Source organism: Ceratotherium simum, chromosome X, assembly GCF_057802395.1.
Source record: "Ceratotherium simum simum isolate JZ-2026a chromosome X, ASM5780239v1, whole genome shotgun sequence".
NCBI lineage: Eukaryota > Metazoa > Chordata > Mammalia > Perissodactyla > Rhinocerotidae > Ceratotherium > Ceratotherium simum.
Window position 1 is genome coordinate 92,871,001 of NC_141940.1, and position 15,311 is coordinate 92,886,311.

The 15,311-nt window shown below is 41.6% G+C and overlaps 1 pseudogene; it reads right to left on the bottom strand.

Annotated features, from left to right (window-relative positions):
- Positions 1–12,740: 12,740 nt before the first annotated feature.
- On the bottom strand, positions 12,741–14,739 carry LOC101400272 (ubinuclein-1 pseudogene; annotated as a pseudogene).
- Positions 14,740–15,311: the final 572 nt, after the last annotated feature.

Sequence of the window (15,311 nt, forward strand, 5' to 3'; positions counted from 1 at the left end):
GTACAGTTGAATTTATTGATCTTACCTTTTGTATGTTAACAAATCCTTCCCTGCACCATGGTCATGAACATATTTGTCTAAATTTGGTTCAAAAGTTTGTAAAGCTTTATTTTTCACAGCTGAAATTTATTTTTGGTCATTGTGTATATTAGTTCTCTATTGCTGTGTAACAAATTACTCCAAACATTGCAGCTTATAACAGCATAAATTTATCAGCTCACAGTTCTGTAGGTCAGAAGTCGGACACAACATAGCCGAGTTCTCTGCTGAGGATCTCACAAGGTTGAATCTAGTTGTGGAATGTCTGTGTGCTCATCTGGAACTTGGAGTCCTCTTCCAGGCTAACATGGTTATGGCAGAATTTAGTTTCTTGCAGCTGTAGGACTGAAGTCCCCATTTCTTTTATGGCTGTTAGCCAGAGGCTGCTCTCAGCTCCTATAGGCCATCCACATTCCTTGTCACATGGTCCTCTCCATCTTCAAAGCAAGCAATGAAGAATCTCCTTTGTGTGGAATCTCTCTCATGCTTCAAAGCTCACTGCTTGTGAATCTCTTCAAGAAGAATCTCATCCCTTTTAAGGGCTTGCCTGATTAGGTCAGGCCCATCCAGGATAATCTGCCTATCTCAAGGTCGACTGATTTGGGATCTTAATTATGGCCACAAAACTCCTTTACAGCACCACCTAGATTAGTATTTGATTGAATAACTGGGAGAAGGTGTGTATGTACCATGAGCCTATAATCTTGGGAACCATCTTAGAATTTTGCCCACCACATAGTGTAAAGTAAGGATTCATATCTTTTCCATACGGATCACCATTTTATTTTCATTTTGGAAAATTTAAAACATATACAAAAGTAGAGAAAATAGTTTCATGAATCTCTATGTTCCCAGCACCCAGTTTCTGTGATTCCACATGGCCAATCTTGTTTCATCTTTGTCCCAACTCCCTTTTCCCCACTCCCTAGATCATTTTTCAGCAAAGCAAGACATACTAGTTCATCTGTAAATGCTTCCATATGTATCTTTAAAGACAAGGACATGTCCTCAGGGATGCATTACAACTCCAGCATTGATATGTAGTAATACGTACATGGAGTAATACCAACCCAGGAAGCTCACCCAAGCTTTGGTGTCCAGACTTTTTATTGGGGTTTCATTAAGTAGGCATGATTGATTGAATCATTACCCACGTGGTTGAACTCAATCTCCATCCCCTCTCTGCTCCCAGAAGTCAGGCCAATATGCTCCTCATAGCCCCAACTCTCTACTCATGTGGTTGGTCTTTATGGGGTGGTCAGCTTCTATCGTGAGTCATCTTGTTAGCATAAACTACAGGGTGTGGTCTGAAGGGTGTGTTATTATGAATAACAAAGACACAACTATCACTTGGGAAATTTCAAGGGTTTAGAAGTTACCTTCCAGGAAGTGGGGACAAACGCCAATCAAATTCTTTCTTTCTTTCTTCCTTTCTTCCCTCCCCTCTCTCTCTTCCTTTCTTTCTAACTGTAACACTATTATCACACCTAAAAAATTAAAACAATTCAGTATTTTCATCAAATATCCAATAAATGTCCTAATTTTCCCCATTGTCTCATTTTGTTAAAAAAGTTGATTTCTACAAATCAGTATCCTAACAAGCTTCACACATTGCCCTTGGTTGATATGAAACCAGCAAACAGCCATTGATGATTAAGCAGCTAGTAACTATGGGGGGTTGGAATTTGCCCGCTCAGAATATGTCTCTGCCTGAATGACGTTTTGGCCCCCACCCCCACTAACTAACCAAAGGAGTTTGGGATGGGAGGCCTGCCCCCAGACTAGGGCACCACCATAGACATCTCCGGTGTCTGGGTGGGTCCCTGCTAAGCCCATTCTTAGTTCTGGTTACCCTTTATGAGAGACATTTACATTTGAAAAGAAAATCTCCATCTGTAAAGGTATCTTCTTCCCTGTGCCAGGAAGAAGCAGGGCTTGGCCTTACCTAGACTCTTATCAGAATGGAAGGCGAGGACTTAAATCTGCATGATAAATTTACTCATTGTTACCTGTGCTGTTTGGGCAATATGCTATCTGACTCCCACTAGGTTCCTATAGATGACATCTCCCTGGAGCCTGGGTTACCATGGTAATGGGTGTTTGAGCTATTTTTTTCAGGAACTGAACCCCTTGTCCACTTCAGGCTGGATTGAGACCACCAACCCATCAACTGGGCAAGAGGTTGGAACTCCACCCTCAGGGCATGCTAATGCCGCCATTCTGTGAACAAGTGTCCTACGAAAAGGCATGAAGGCTGACTACGCTTGCGCAGATCATCAACTACCTCATCTCTCCTCACCTCCAATCATTTCAGACCACCTTGCCCCCTTCCCCATAAATACCCCTGAGTCCCTATTTTTGGGGAGGCGGATTTGAGACTTGTTCTCCCGTTTTCCTCACTTGGCTGGCTTGTGATTAAACCCTCTGTCTCTGCAATCTTGTCGTCTCGGTGATTGGCTTTCTGGGTGGTGGGCAAAAACGGACTTGCTGCAGTAACACATATATGTCTTAAATTTCTTCTAGCTTACAGGTTCTTTTTCCCTCTCTTTTTTTTTCTTGCAATTTATTTGTGGAAGGAAATGAGTTATTTGTTCTATAGAGTCTACCACATTATGGAGTTTGCATAAATTACATAACTATAAAATTCACCCAGATACTGTTTACATTTGACATGTTTGAATTCACTTAGCTAGAGCAGACAGTTGAAACATACCTTGTGGTACAAATTTCACAGGCACAAGCAAGCACTCTAAAGACCTTTGTGAAATAGTCACTAGTTTAGTGAACAGCTTGGTGACTTGGGAACTCTGGAATATCTGTTCTAGTCTGTCCTTGAGCCATCCTCCAAGCTTAACTGCGTAGTACTGTGGGAGATCAAGATTTGGCCATCCTAAAATATATCTCTTTACCTTCACTGTTTTCTCTGAGGGACATTTGACCTCCCCCACTAACTGCCTAAAGAATTTGACATGGTGGCTCCTTCCTGGAACAGATCTTCTGTCATGATGGCTGTAAAGATAATGTAGGATAAATGTTACAATAGGAAAGGCACCAACAAGCCCATCTTATCGGAAGTTCTGTCTCTCTGGCCACATTCTCTGGATGGCCCTTCAAGGAGTTGCCAGACAAACGTTTACATTTATAAGGGAAATCTCCATTTGTAAAGGTATCTCCCTCTCTGTTTTGGGAAGAGGGGGGATGGCCTCATTTCTAGAGACTTATCAATGTGGAAGGTGAGGCCTTAAATCTGCATAATAACCTTACTCTTGTTTAGTGTGCTTTAGTGGTAATCTCCTGTAACTGGCTCCCCCCACCCCCAACATCCTCCTTTGTCATTGGCTGAAGATGGTATTTAAGACGAGAATTTTTGCTATTGTGTTGAGAAACGCAGTGTCCCTGCTTTCTCCCATGTATACATGTTATTAAACTTGGTATTATTTTCTCCTGCTAACCTGTCTTGTTAATTATTTGGCCAGCCAGAAGAACCTTAAGGGAAAGGGCAGAGGGAGATTCCTCCTCTTCCCCCGACAGTACCCTTATGTTAATATATACTCCAGTGCTTGGAAGGCTCCAGGACTTCAAGGCCTGTTTCTGTATGACAAACACTTCATAGAGGCCTGTTACTATTGCCCTTCCTAAGGGGATTTCTATGAATAAAACAAACTGGCATATCTGTCTGTGACTTGGAACCCCTCATAACCTCTGCCCATAAAGAGATGAAAATTTGACCAACAAGGGCTTTGGAGCTATGGACTCTACTTGTATGAACTGTGGAAAAACAAAACTGAAACTGGCTGGGTTTGGAATCAGGTTTTCTGAGCCCAGATGACCTTCAAGTCAGGATGGCACAGATTTACAGAATTCAACTATAAAAAACTCAACTAAATAAAACTGGCTCTGTCTCAAAAACAGACATGTCTTTTTTAAAAAGGTCTTTGAGAAGAGCTCAGAGGGCTGAAATGGATGTGAGTTATCTAATTCTGCTCCTCTGTAAAGGCACTGAAATTATGTCTTCCTATAATGTGACATGCCATGAGCAGTCCTATTCTATCCAATGCATTTAATGGTAACGGCGAAAACTGAGCCCTAAATAAGTGCTTTCAAAAATCCTATCACAATTGTCTCACAATTGATGGATCTACAAGTCTTTTCTCTAAAAGAGCTTCATTGTTATGTACAGAGGAGAAATTGGCCTCCTACAATGAGCGTGCATTAAGTGCTCTTAATATATTTTCGAAGAGACAAGGCTACTTCTCCCAGTTGTAGCTGTAGTCTAGGTTTTTGTCCTGTTGAACATACCATCTGAGGATGGGATGGATGCCATGACCATCCCTTGGATCTTCTTGCAGCCAAAAGGAGCCCTTGGCCTATAAGACTCCATGAGGTACTCTGACCAAATGCCAAGGTGTTTGGCAGATTTAAAATGTATGTGTACAAACTGATCTGCCACAGTGCTGGAACTCAGAAACACATATGTTCCCATATTCCAAACCCAGAACTCTCTCCATCCCAAGATCTGTCTCTCCATTAACTGTCCAGCAACGTAGCTGTGAAGCCCAGCACACTAGGTAAGCTCCTTTCAAGGAGCGTGGGCTGCTAACCACGGTGGGCTTCAGGGATGAGGTCAGTACTTTTGTTCCTCCCTTGCTCTCCATTTGGATCACCAAGGCCAGCTTCTGGGGAACAGAGGTTCGTTGACTGTGGGCTTGGAACCTGTTCGTTGGCAGACTGTCCTTTGGAGGGAGGCTGTTCACATGGGAGCAAGTTTGTGGGAGGAAGTGGAGCTCTGGATTGCTGTTCCTCCAGAGGAGAGCTGCTAGAAGAAACCCCATGTTGGGAGCTAGAGCCAGCAAGGGGAGACTTGTAAGACAGCCCTGAAGAGTTGGTGGAATGTCATTTTTCCATGTGGCTCAGGGAAGCAAAGGATGAGGCTGGGTTCATATGAGAACTGTGCTGGGGGCTGAAGTGCCTCCTGAAGAGGCTGCTGTGGAGGAATGGATGCTGAGACTCTGAGGAGGAAGATTTTGGGTCTGGGAAGTTGCTGCCAAATGGAGCTAGGTGGGGTACAGGAGTGAAGCTTGTGTGCTGTTCAATGCCTGCATACAGACTGACTTGAGTCTGGGCTCTGTGGTGCTGCAATTTAGACTGTTGCTCTTCTGGAAAGCTTTGCTGAAGGGAGCCTGGCAGAAGAGCTCTTTGTAGCCAGAACTCTTGGGATTTTTCTCCTCAGGCTGCTCCAGTGCCACTGTCTGTTCAGCCAGAAAATTGAGGAGGTGATTAGAGAGAGCTAGAGAGTAATGGTCCAGAAGGGTTGGGCTTTGGAAAATTTCTTTTTTAAATTATATATTTATATATATTTATATATATATATTTATATATATATTTTTTTTATATTTATATATATATATTTATATATATTTGTGTGTGTGTGTGTGTGAGGAAGATGAGCCCTGAGCTAACATCCGATGCCAATTCTCCTCTTTTTGCTGAGGAAGACTGGCCCTGGGCTAACATCCGTGCCCATCTTCCTCTACTTTATATGGGATGCCACCACAGCATGGCTTGACAAGTGGTGCTTTGGTGCACGCCCAGAATCCAAATCTGTGAACCCTGGGCTGCCGAATCAGAGTGCGTGCACTTAACCGCTGCACCCCCGGGCCTGCCCCATTAAATTATATTATTGTGGTCATATTGCCGTATAACATTGTGTAAATTTCAGGTGTACAATATTATATATCAGTTTCTATATAGACTGCATCACATTCACCACCAATAGACTAGTTTTTGTCTGTCACCATACATATGTGCCCCTTTACCCCTTTCGCCCTCCCCCCACCCCCTTCCCCTCTGGTAACCACTAATTTGTCCTCCTTATCCATGTGTTTGTGTATCTTCTACATATGAGTGAAATCATACGGTGTTTGTCTTTCTCTGTGTGGCTTATTTCACTTAACATAATACCCTCAAGGTCCATCCATGTTGTTGCAACTGGGACGATTTTGTCTTTGTTGTGGCTGAGTAGTATTCCATGGTATATATATACCACAACCTCTTTATCCGTTCCTCAGATGATGGGTATTTGGGTTGCTTCCATGTCTTGGCTATTGTGAATAATGCTTCACTGAACATAGAGATGCATAAATCTCTTTGAATTATTGATTTCATGTTCTTTAGGTAAATACCCAGTAGTAGTGGGATAGCTGGATCATATAATATTTCTATTTTTAATTTTTTCAGAAATCTCCATACTGTTTTCCATAGGGGCTTCAACAGTTTGCATTCCCACCAGCAGTGTATGAGAATTCTCTTTTCTCCACATCCTCGCCAACACTTATCTTTTTTTTTTTTTTTTTTACTTAATAGCCATCCTAACACATGTGAAGTGATATCTCATTGTAGTTTTGATTTGCATTTCCCTAATAATTAGTGATGTTGAACATCTTTTCATGTGCCTGTAGGCCATCTGTATATCTTCTTTGGAAAAAATATCTGTTCATATCCTCTGCCCGTGTTTTGATCAGGTTGTTTGTTTTATTGTTGTTGAGTTGTATGAGTTCTTTGTATATTTTGGAAATTAACCCCTTGTCAGATATATGATTTGCAAATATTTTCTCCCAGCTGGTGGATTTTCTTTCCGTTTTGTTCATGGTTTCCTTTGCCTTGCAGAAGCTTTTTAGTCTGATGTGGTCCCATTTGTTTATTTTTTCTTTTGTTTCCCTTACCTGAGTAGACACAGTATTTGAAAAGATGCTGCTAAGATCTATGTCAAAGAGTGTACTGCCCATATTTTCTTCTAGGATTTTTATGGTTTCAGGTCTTACATTCAAGTCATTAATCCATTTTGAGTTAATTTTTGTGTATGGTGTAAGATAATGGTCTACTTTCGTTCTTTTGCATGTGGCTGTCTGGTTTTCCCAGCTCCATTTTTTTTTTAATTTTTTTTGTGAGGAAGATCAGCCCTGAGCTAACATCCATTGCCAATCCTCTTTTTGCTGAGGAAGATTGCCCCTGAGCTAACATCCATGCCCATCTTCCTCTACTTTATATGGGATGCTACCACAACATGGCTTGACAAGCGGTGCGTCAGTGCGTGCCCAGGATCTGAACCTGCGAACGCCAGGCCGCCGAAGCAGAGCACGTGCACTTAATCACTTGCTCCACTGGGTTGGCCCTCCCAGCACCATTTATTGAAGAGACTTTCCTTTCTCCATTGTATCTTCTTGGCTCATTTGTCGAAGATTAGCTGTCCATATATGTGTGGTTTTATTTCTGGGCTTTTAATTCTGTTCCATTGATCTGTGTTTCTGTTTTTGTGTCAGTACTATGCTGTTTTGATTCCTATAGCTTTGTAGTATATTTTGAAGTCAGGGGTTGTGATGCCTCCAGCTTTGTTCTTTTTTCTCAGGATTGCTTTGGCTATTTGAGGTCTTTTGTTGTTCCATATAAAATTTAGGATTCTTTGTTCTATTTCTGTGAAGAATGTCATTGGGATTTGATTGGGATTGCATTGAATCTGTAGATTGCTTGGAAATATGGGTAATAGGTAATATGGACATTTTAACGATGTTTATTCTTCCAATCCATGAGCATGGAATATCTTTCCTTTCTTTGTATCTTCTTCGATTTCTTTCAATAATGTCTTATAGTTCTCAGTGTATAGGTTTTTCACCTCCTTGGTTAAATTTATTCCTAAGTATTTTATTGTTTTTGTTGCTGTTGTAAATGGGATTATTTTCTTGGCTTCTCTTTCTGCTAGTTTGTTATTAGTGTATAGAAATGTAACTGATTATTGTAAGTTGATTTTGTACCCTGCAACTTTGCTGTAGTTGTTCATTATTTCTAATAGTTTTCTGGTGGATTCTTTAGCATTTTCTATATATAGAATCATGTCATCTGCAAAAAGCGAGGGTTTTACTTCTTCCTTTCCAATTTGGATGCATTTTATTTCTTTTTCTTGCCTAATTGCTCTGACAAAAGCCTCCAGTACTGTGTTGAATAAGAGTGGCAAGAGTGGGCACCCTTATCTTGTTCCTGTTCTCAGAGGGATGTCTTTCGGCTTTTCACTGTTAAGTATGATGTTGGGTGTGGGTTTGTCATATATGGCCTTTATTATGTTGAGGTACTTTCCTTCTCTACCCATTTTATTGAGAGTTTCTGTCATAAATAGGTCTCATCAAATGCTTTCTTTAAGCAGCTGTTGAGATGATCACGTGATTTTTATTCCTCATTTTATTAATGTGGTGTATCACATTGACTGATTTGTGGGTGTTGAACCATCCCTGTGTCCCTGGAATAAATCCCACTTGATCATGGTGTATGGTCTTTTTAATGTATTATCATATTTGATATGCTAATATTTTGTTGAGGATTTTTGCATCTATGTTCATCAGTGATATTGTCCTGTAATTTTCCTTTTTTGTGTTGTCCTTGTCTAGTTTTGGTATCAGGGTAATGTTTGCCTCATAGAATGAGTTAGGCAGCATCTTGTCTTTTTCAATATTTCTGAATAGTTTGAGAAGGATAGATATTAAATTTTCTTTGAATGTTTGGTAGAATTCACCGAGAAGCCATCTAGTCCTGGACTTTTGTTTTTTGGGAGGTTTTTGATTACTGTTTCGATCTCTTTACTTGTGATTGGTCTATTCAGATTCTCTATTTCTTCTTGATTCAGTTTTGGGATGTTGTATGATTCTAAGAATTTATCCATTTCTTCTAGGTTATCCAATTTGTTGGCGTATAGCTTCTCATAGTGTTCTCTTATAATCCTTTGTATTTCTGTGGTATCCGTTGTAATTTCTCCTCTTTTATTTCTAATTTTATTTATTTGAATATTCTCTCTTTTTTTCTTAGTGAGTCTGGGTAAAGGTTTGTCAATTTTGTTCATCTTCTGAAAGTACCAGCTCTTAGTTTCATTGACTCTTTCTATTGTTTTTTAGTCTCTATTTCATTTATTTCTCCTCTAAGTTTTATTATTTCCCTCCTTCTGCTGACTTTGGGCTTTGTTCTTCTTTTTCTAGTTCTGTTAGATGTAGTTTAAGATTACTTATTTGAGAATTTTCTTGTTTGTTGAGGTAGGCCTGTATTGCTATAAATTTCCCTGTTAGTACCACTTTTGCTGCATCCCATAAGAGTTGGTATGTTGTATTTTCATTTTCATTCGTCTCCAGGTATTTTTTGATTTGTCCTTTGATTTCTTCATTGATCCAGTGGTTGTTCAGTAGTATGTTGTTTAGTCTCCACATATTTGTGACTTTCCTTCCTTTTTTCTTGTAGTTGATTTCTAGTTTCATAGCATTGTGGTTGGAAAAGATGCTTGATATGATTTCAATCTTCTTAAATTTATTGAAGCTTGGCTTGTTTCCCAACATATGGTCTATCTTTGAGAATGTTCCATGTGCACTTGAGAAGAATATGTATTCTGCTGTTTTTGGTTGGAATGTTCTATATAAATCTATTAAGTCCATTTGGTCCAATGTGTCATTTAAGGCCACTGTTTCATTGTTGACTTTCTGTCTGGATGATCTATCCATTGATGTAAGTGGGAGTTGAGGTCCCCTACTATTATTGTGTTGCTGTCAATTTCTCCCTTTAGGTCTGTTAATAGTTGCTTTGTACACTTTGGTGCTCCTGTGTTGGGTGCGTATATATTAATAAGTGTTATGTCTCTTTGTGGAATGTCTCTTTTATCATTATATACTGCCCCTCTTTGTCTCTCATTGTCTTTTCTATCTTGAAGTCTGTTTTGTCTGATATGAGTATGGCTACATCTGCTTTCTTTTGCTTGTCATTTCCTTGGATTATCATCTTCCATTCCTTCACTCTGAGCCTATGTTTGTCTTTAGAGCTGAGATGGGTCTCCTAGAGGCAGCATATTGTTAGGTCTTCTTGTTTTTTAATCCATTCAGCCACTCCGTGTCTTTTTTTTTTTGGTGAGGAAGATCAGCCCTGAGCTGACATCCATGCCAATCCTCCTCTTTTTGATGAGGAAGATTGGCCCTGAGCTAACATCTGTGCCCATCTTCCTCCACTTTATATGGGATGCTGCCATAGCATGGCTTGACAAGCAGTGCATCGGTGCGCACCCGGGATCCGAACCCTGGCCGTCAGCAGCGGAGCATGCACACTTGACTGCTACGCCATGGGGCCAGCCCCACTCCATGTCTTTTGACTGGTAAATTCAGTCCATTTACATTTAGAGTGATTATTGATATATGAGGGCTTAATACTGCCATTTTATCTCTTTTTTTCTAGTTGTTCTATATTTTCATTATTTCTTTTCCCTTGTATTTCTGACTGCCATTTCAGTTTGGTTGTTTTCTGTGATGGTTTCCTCAATTTTCTCTTTATTTATGATTTGTGACTCTGCTCTGATTTTTTGTATTGTGGTTACCATGAGATTTGTATAAAAGATCTCATAGATGAAATAGTCCATTTTCTGATAGCCTCTTATCTCCATTAGCCTAAGCAGGTTCTATCCCTTTCCTCTCCCCCTTCTATGTTTTTGTTGTCACAAATTATTCTTTTGTGTATTGTGAGTTGGTGACTAAATTGAAATGTTATAGTTATTTTTGATTCTTTCTTTCCCTTTATCTTTTATGTTACAATTAAGTGTTTGCTAACCTATTCTGATAGAGAGCTGCAATTTTCTGATTTTGTCTGTCTATTTATCTCCTTGCTCCATGCTTTGCCAACCTTTGCCCTTTTTGTTTCAGGTAGGAGCCCTCCCTTTATCATTTCTTGTAAGGCAGGTCTAGTGGAGATGAACTCCCTCAGCTTCTGTTTATCTGGTAAAGCTTTTATTTCTCCATCATATCTGAAGGATAATTTCTCTAGATAGAGTATTCTTGGCTGATAATTTTTGTCTTTCAGTATTTTGAATATTTCATTCCATTCTCTCCTAGCCTGTAAAATTTCTGCTGAGAAATCTGCTGAAAGCCTGATGGGGGTTCCTTTGTAGGTTATTTTCTTATCTCTTGCAGCCGTTAATATTCTTTCTTTCTCATTGACTTTTGATAGTTTTAATAGTATGTGCCTTGGAGAAAGTCTTTTTGCAGTGATGTAATTGGGAGTTCTTTTGTGTGTGTGTGTGTGAGGAAAATCAGCCCTGAGCTAACATCCATGCCAATCCTCCTCTTTTTGCTGAGGAAGACTGGCCCTGAGCTAACATCCGTGCCGACCTTCCTCCACTTTACGTGGGATGCCGCCACAGCATGGCCTGACCAGCGGTGCGTCAGTGGGTGCCCGGGATCCAACCCAGGCCGCCACCAGCAGAGCAGGCACACTTAACTGCTACGCCTTGGGGCCGGCCCCCTAATTGGGAGTTCTATTGGCTTCATGTACTTGTATGTCCAGTTCTTTCCCCAGGTTTGGGAAGTTCTCAGCTATTATTTTTTTGAACAACCTCTCTGGTCCTTTCTTCCTCTCTTCTCCCTCTGGGTTACCTATAATCCTTATGTTACTTTTCCTAATTGAGTTGGACATTTCTTGAAGAATTTCTTCATTTTTTGAAAATCTTAGTTCTCTCTCCTCCACCTGAAGCATTTCTAGGTTTCTATCTTTGAGGTCACTAATTCTCTGCTTTATAAGGTCTGCTCTATTTTTTATGCTTTCTACATTATTTTTTATCTCATTAATTGTGTTCTTCATATCCAGAATTTCTGTTTTTTTTGGTTTTTTTTTTTTTTAGGGCTTCAATCTCTTTGGTGAAGTATTCCTTCTGTTCATTAATTTTATTCCTGAGCTAACTGAATTGTCTTTTTGAGTTTTCTTGTAACTTGTTGAGTTTCTTCATGATAGCTATTTTCAATTCTCTGTCAGACTGTAGTCTTCTGTGACTGGAGAAGTTGTCATTTTCCTTCTGTTCAGCAATGTTACTGTAGTTCTTCATAGTGTTTCATGAATTGATCCTCTGCCAATGCATTTGTGGTAGTAATCACATTTTCTTATTTGGGTACAGCTTTGGTTACTTCAGTTCTGGTCGCCTGGGTCTCGTGTTCCTCCTCTGGCTCTCCACAGGCTTGGATGCTGTTGTTCCGTGTGCCACCTGAGCTGCTGTTCTTGAGTTGTCTTGGGGTGCTGGTTGCACTGCTGCCAAGAGTGCTGGGTTCATGGGTGTCACTGTTGCTGCCTGGGGCCTGGGGACCCGGGGACTTGTATACAACCCCTGCTGCTGGTAGAGCTGGTGTTGGGGTTGCTGCCACTAGGGGCTGAGTCACTGGTTCTGCTCTCGTTCCTGTTGCTTCTGGTCATAGATTCCCCCTGCTACTGTTCTGAGGGGCAGGAGCTGCTTTTTCTGTTCCCACCCCATCTGCTCATAGTTGTGCCCGTTGGCCACTCTGTGTTTGCACAGGCTGGGCCGCAACTGCTTGGCAGGGAGTGTTTGTGCAGGTGGGGCTGCCGCGGCATGGTGGGTGCTCCCACAGGTGGGCTACCGCTGCTCTGCAAGCATTTGCACGTGGGCCAGGCTGCCCCAGCCTCCACTCACAACTGTGCTGGCAGCTGTGTGAGGATCCGTGTGCTGGATCTCTGCTGCCAGGCCACTCCCCTATTTCCACTGCTTCCCGGGGGTCCAATCCACCCACCTTTAGATGTATAGCTGCATGAATCTCTCAGGTGTCCTGTTGTGCTGTGTAGGGAATCCTCTGTTGGTTAATGGAGGTCTGTTTAGTTATAACTTAGAGGGGAGAGACAAAAGGAATAACTCAATTGGCCCTGATGCTGACGTCACTGTCCAGAAAATTTCTTTTTAGTTTTGTACATAAAGACCTGTGACTTTTATGCAAAGCAATGGAATTGCCAATTTGGGCTGATAGAATGAGAACCTTTTTATGAGGTTTAGGCTATGATTCCTTTACCTTGACTTTGAAGGAGACATTACTTTTTTTTGATGTCAGGGACCCATGATGTGTCTGCTGTCCTTACACAGACACCTGGTCTGCACCCAGTCTTGGGGCCACAGAGTTTGGACTTCAGCATCCAGAAAAGCTTTCATGCAGTCCTCCCCAGACTGGCTCTTGTTTCTTTCCAGATCATAGCCCTCTGGTTTCATCTTTACCACCTGACAGAGCACCTCCCTGATTTCAACATTCCATTAGAATTTCTTCTGGGCCTTGCTCCTCTTTTCTTCTTCCTTACCAGAACCAATCTGTTCTCTCTGCTTCTTGTCTTTCTCTTCTTCCAGCATCTCTGCAATCTTTGCTTGTGTGTGTGCCTGGCATTCATCCTGGTAGTTGGCCATCTGCTCTGGCGTTGCCCTGCCAATAGCTTCTTTAAGTTTCTGTAGAGGCTCCTTCAGATGCACCCCCAGCTCCCAGAGATGAAGCTTTTGAACAAGTACGATGAGGGTATCCTTGTTGCAGGGCAGGAATGAAGTCAAATGGCCACGCACCTAAGAACAGATGTGGCTGCTCAGCTTCCAGGTTTGCATCTCCATGCCCAATAGGATGCCATTAATATCCTGAGTGGAGAACTTCCATTTGCACTCTCCCTCAGCAGTCGGGCAGCCTGAACCAGTTCCTCAATGCACTCCTTCAGGGGCACTGGCAAGCCTTCAGGGAGGGAAGAGAGCTGTCTGAATTCCTAGTTCAATCCCATCCCATAGTATCTCTTTCATCATCCATATCATGGAAGGATCTTCCTTCTGGAGACTCACTGAGGAGCTGCTTCAAGTTCAAATCTGTCAGAGACAACATGGCAGTGGTCTCCTGGGGCAAATTGTTGTCAGAAGCAGAGCATAAGGTTGAAGCAAGAGGTGGGAGATGCTCCCTGATTCCCATAGGCTTCTGCTCCTTGTGCCTGTTTTTCCTGGGCCTATTTCTCTTTCTGAAATTTCTTTAACATCTCTTTATCACTCAGAGTCCCAAGAGCATTTCTTTCTTTTCTTTTCTTCTTTTCTTTTGGTGAGGAAGATTGTCCCTGAGCTAACATCTGTGCCAACCTTCCTCTATTTTGTGTGTGGGTCGCCACCACAGCATGGATGATGAGTGGTGTAGGTTCACGCCTGGGACCCGCAAACCTGGGCTGCCGAAGCAGAGTGCACAGAACTTTAACCACGCGGCCATGGAGCCAGGCCCCAAGAGCATTTCTTATTCTTCTCCTTACCAGCATTGAGAGCTGTGAAGCCAGTTTGGGAAACTTGAACTTGGTTCATTTCTTCTCTCTGTCGAAGTGTCATCTGTTTTCTTTTTTATCATCTCACCATCTTCCTTCAACTTCTTCTTTGGTGATTTTTCCTCTTTTCTCTAATGAAGTCATTGTCAGATTCTAATGTTTGTTGTAACTGCAGGGTTCTCAAGTTAATGTAAAATTTTCCATACTTTGAGGTCAGACAAGCAGGAGCAAGCTTATCATGCTCCAAGTCCAAATCAGTCAGTGGAAGAATCAGAGTCATCATACTCATCCCCCATACTGATCAAGTTTTGTATTTGATCTTTTCTATGATTCTTTCCACCCTTGTTTCTAGATTGAAGATCTCCTGCTTTTTCCTGTGCATTCTTCACCAGCTCTGAGTAGAAGAACTTTGGGCAGCGCTTGTTATCTGGGTCAAAGAGGGTGAGTGTAATCTGAACAGTTGATGCAGCTGGGTTAGAATCTCAATGCTGTTCTGCTCTCCCAATCTCCTCTTGCCCAGGTTTCTTTAAAAAATGTGGGATTCAGAGGATCTGGGAGAGAGGTGAACTGGATTCTGGTGAATTCTGACATGACTACAAACAAGTCTTGGCAGTTGTTACTGTTTGGCTTCTTTGTCACAAGTACGATAGCACCATGGGCTGAAAATGTCCTTTCGCTGGCAGGATGGGCCAGATGCACTGGCTGCAGCTCTAGTTAGCAACTCGAGTCTGAAGCAAGTCTACCAATGGTGGCTCATGCAGTTCCACAATCCATGTCCACTGATCAAAAAACTCCAGTGTGAAGAAAGAGAGGGAAAATCCCAACTCAAGGACTGTGAAACATCTCAGGAGACAGCAGCATGGCTTGTGGTTGATTCCCTGCAAGAACTTAGAGATTTGCCTTTTCGAAAACCAGTTGTTACAAAAGAGCACTCACTGAAAACTCAACAATAAGAAAGCAAACAACCCAATTAAAATGAGCAAAAGATCTGAACAGACACCTCACCAAAGAAGATATACAGATGGCGAATAAACAAATGAAAAGATGCTCCACATCATATGTCATTAGGGAGCTGTAAATTAAAACAACAGTGAGATACCACTGCACACCTATTGGAATGGCCAAAATCCAGAACACTGACAACACCAAATGCTAGTGAGAAT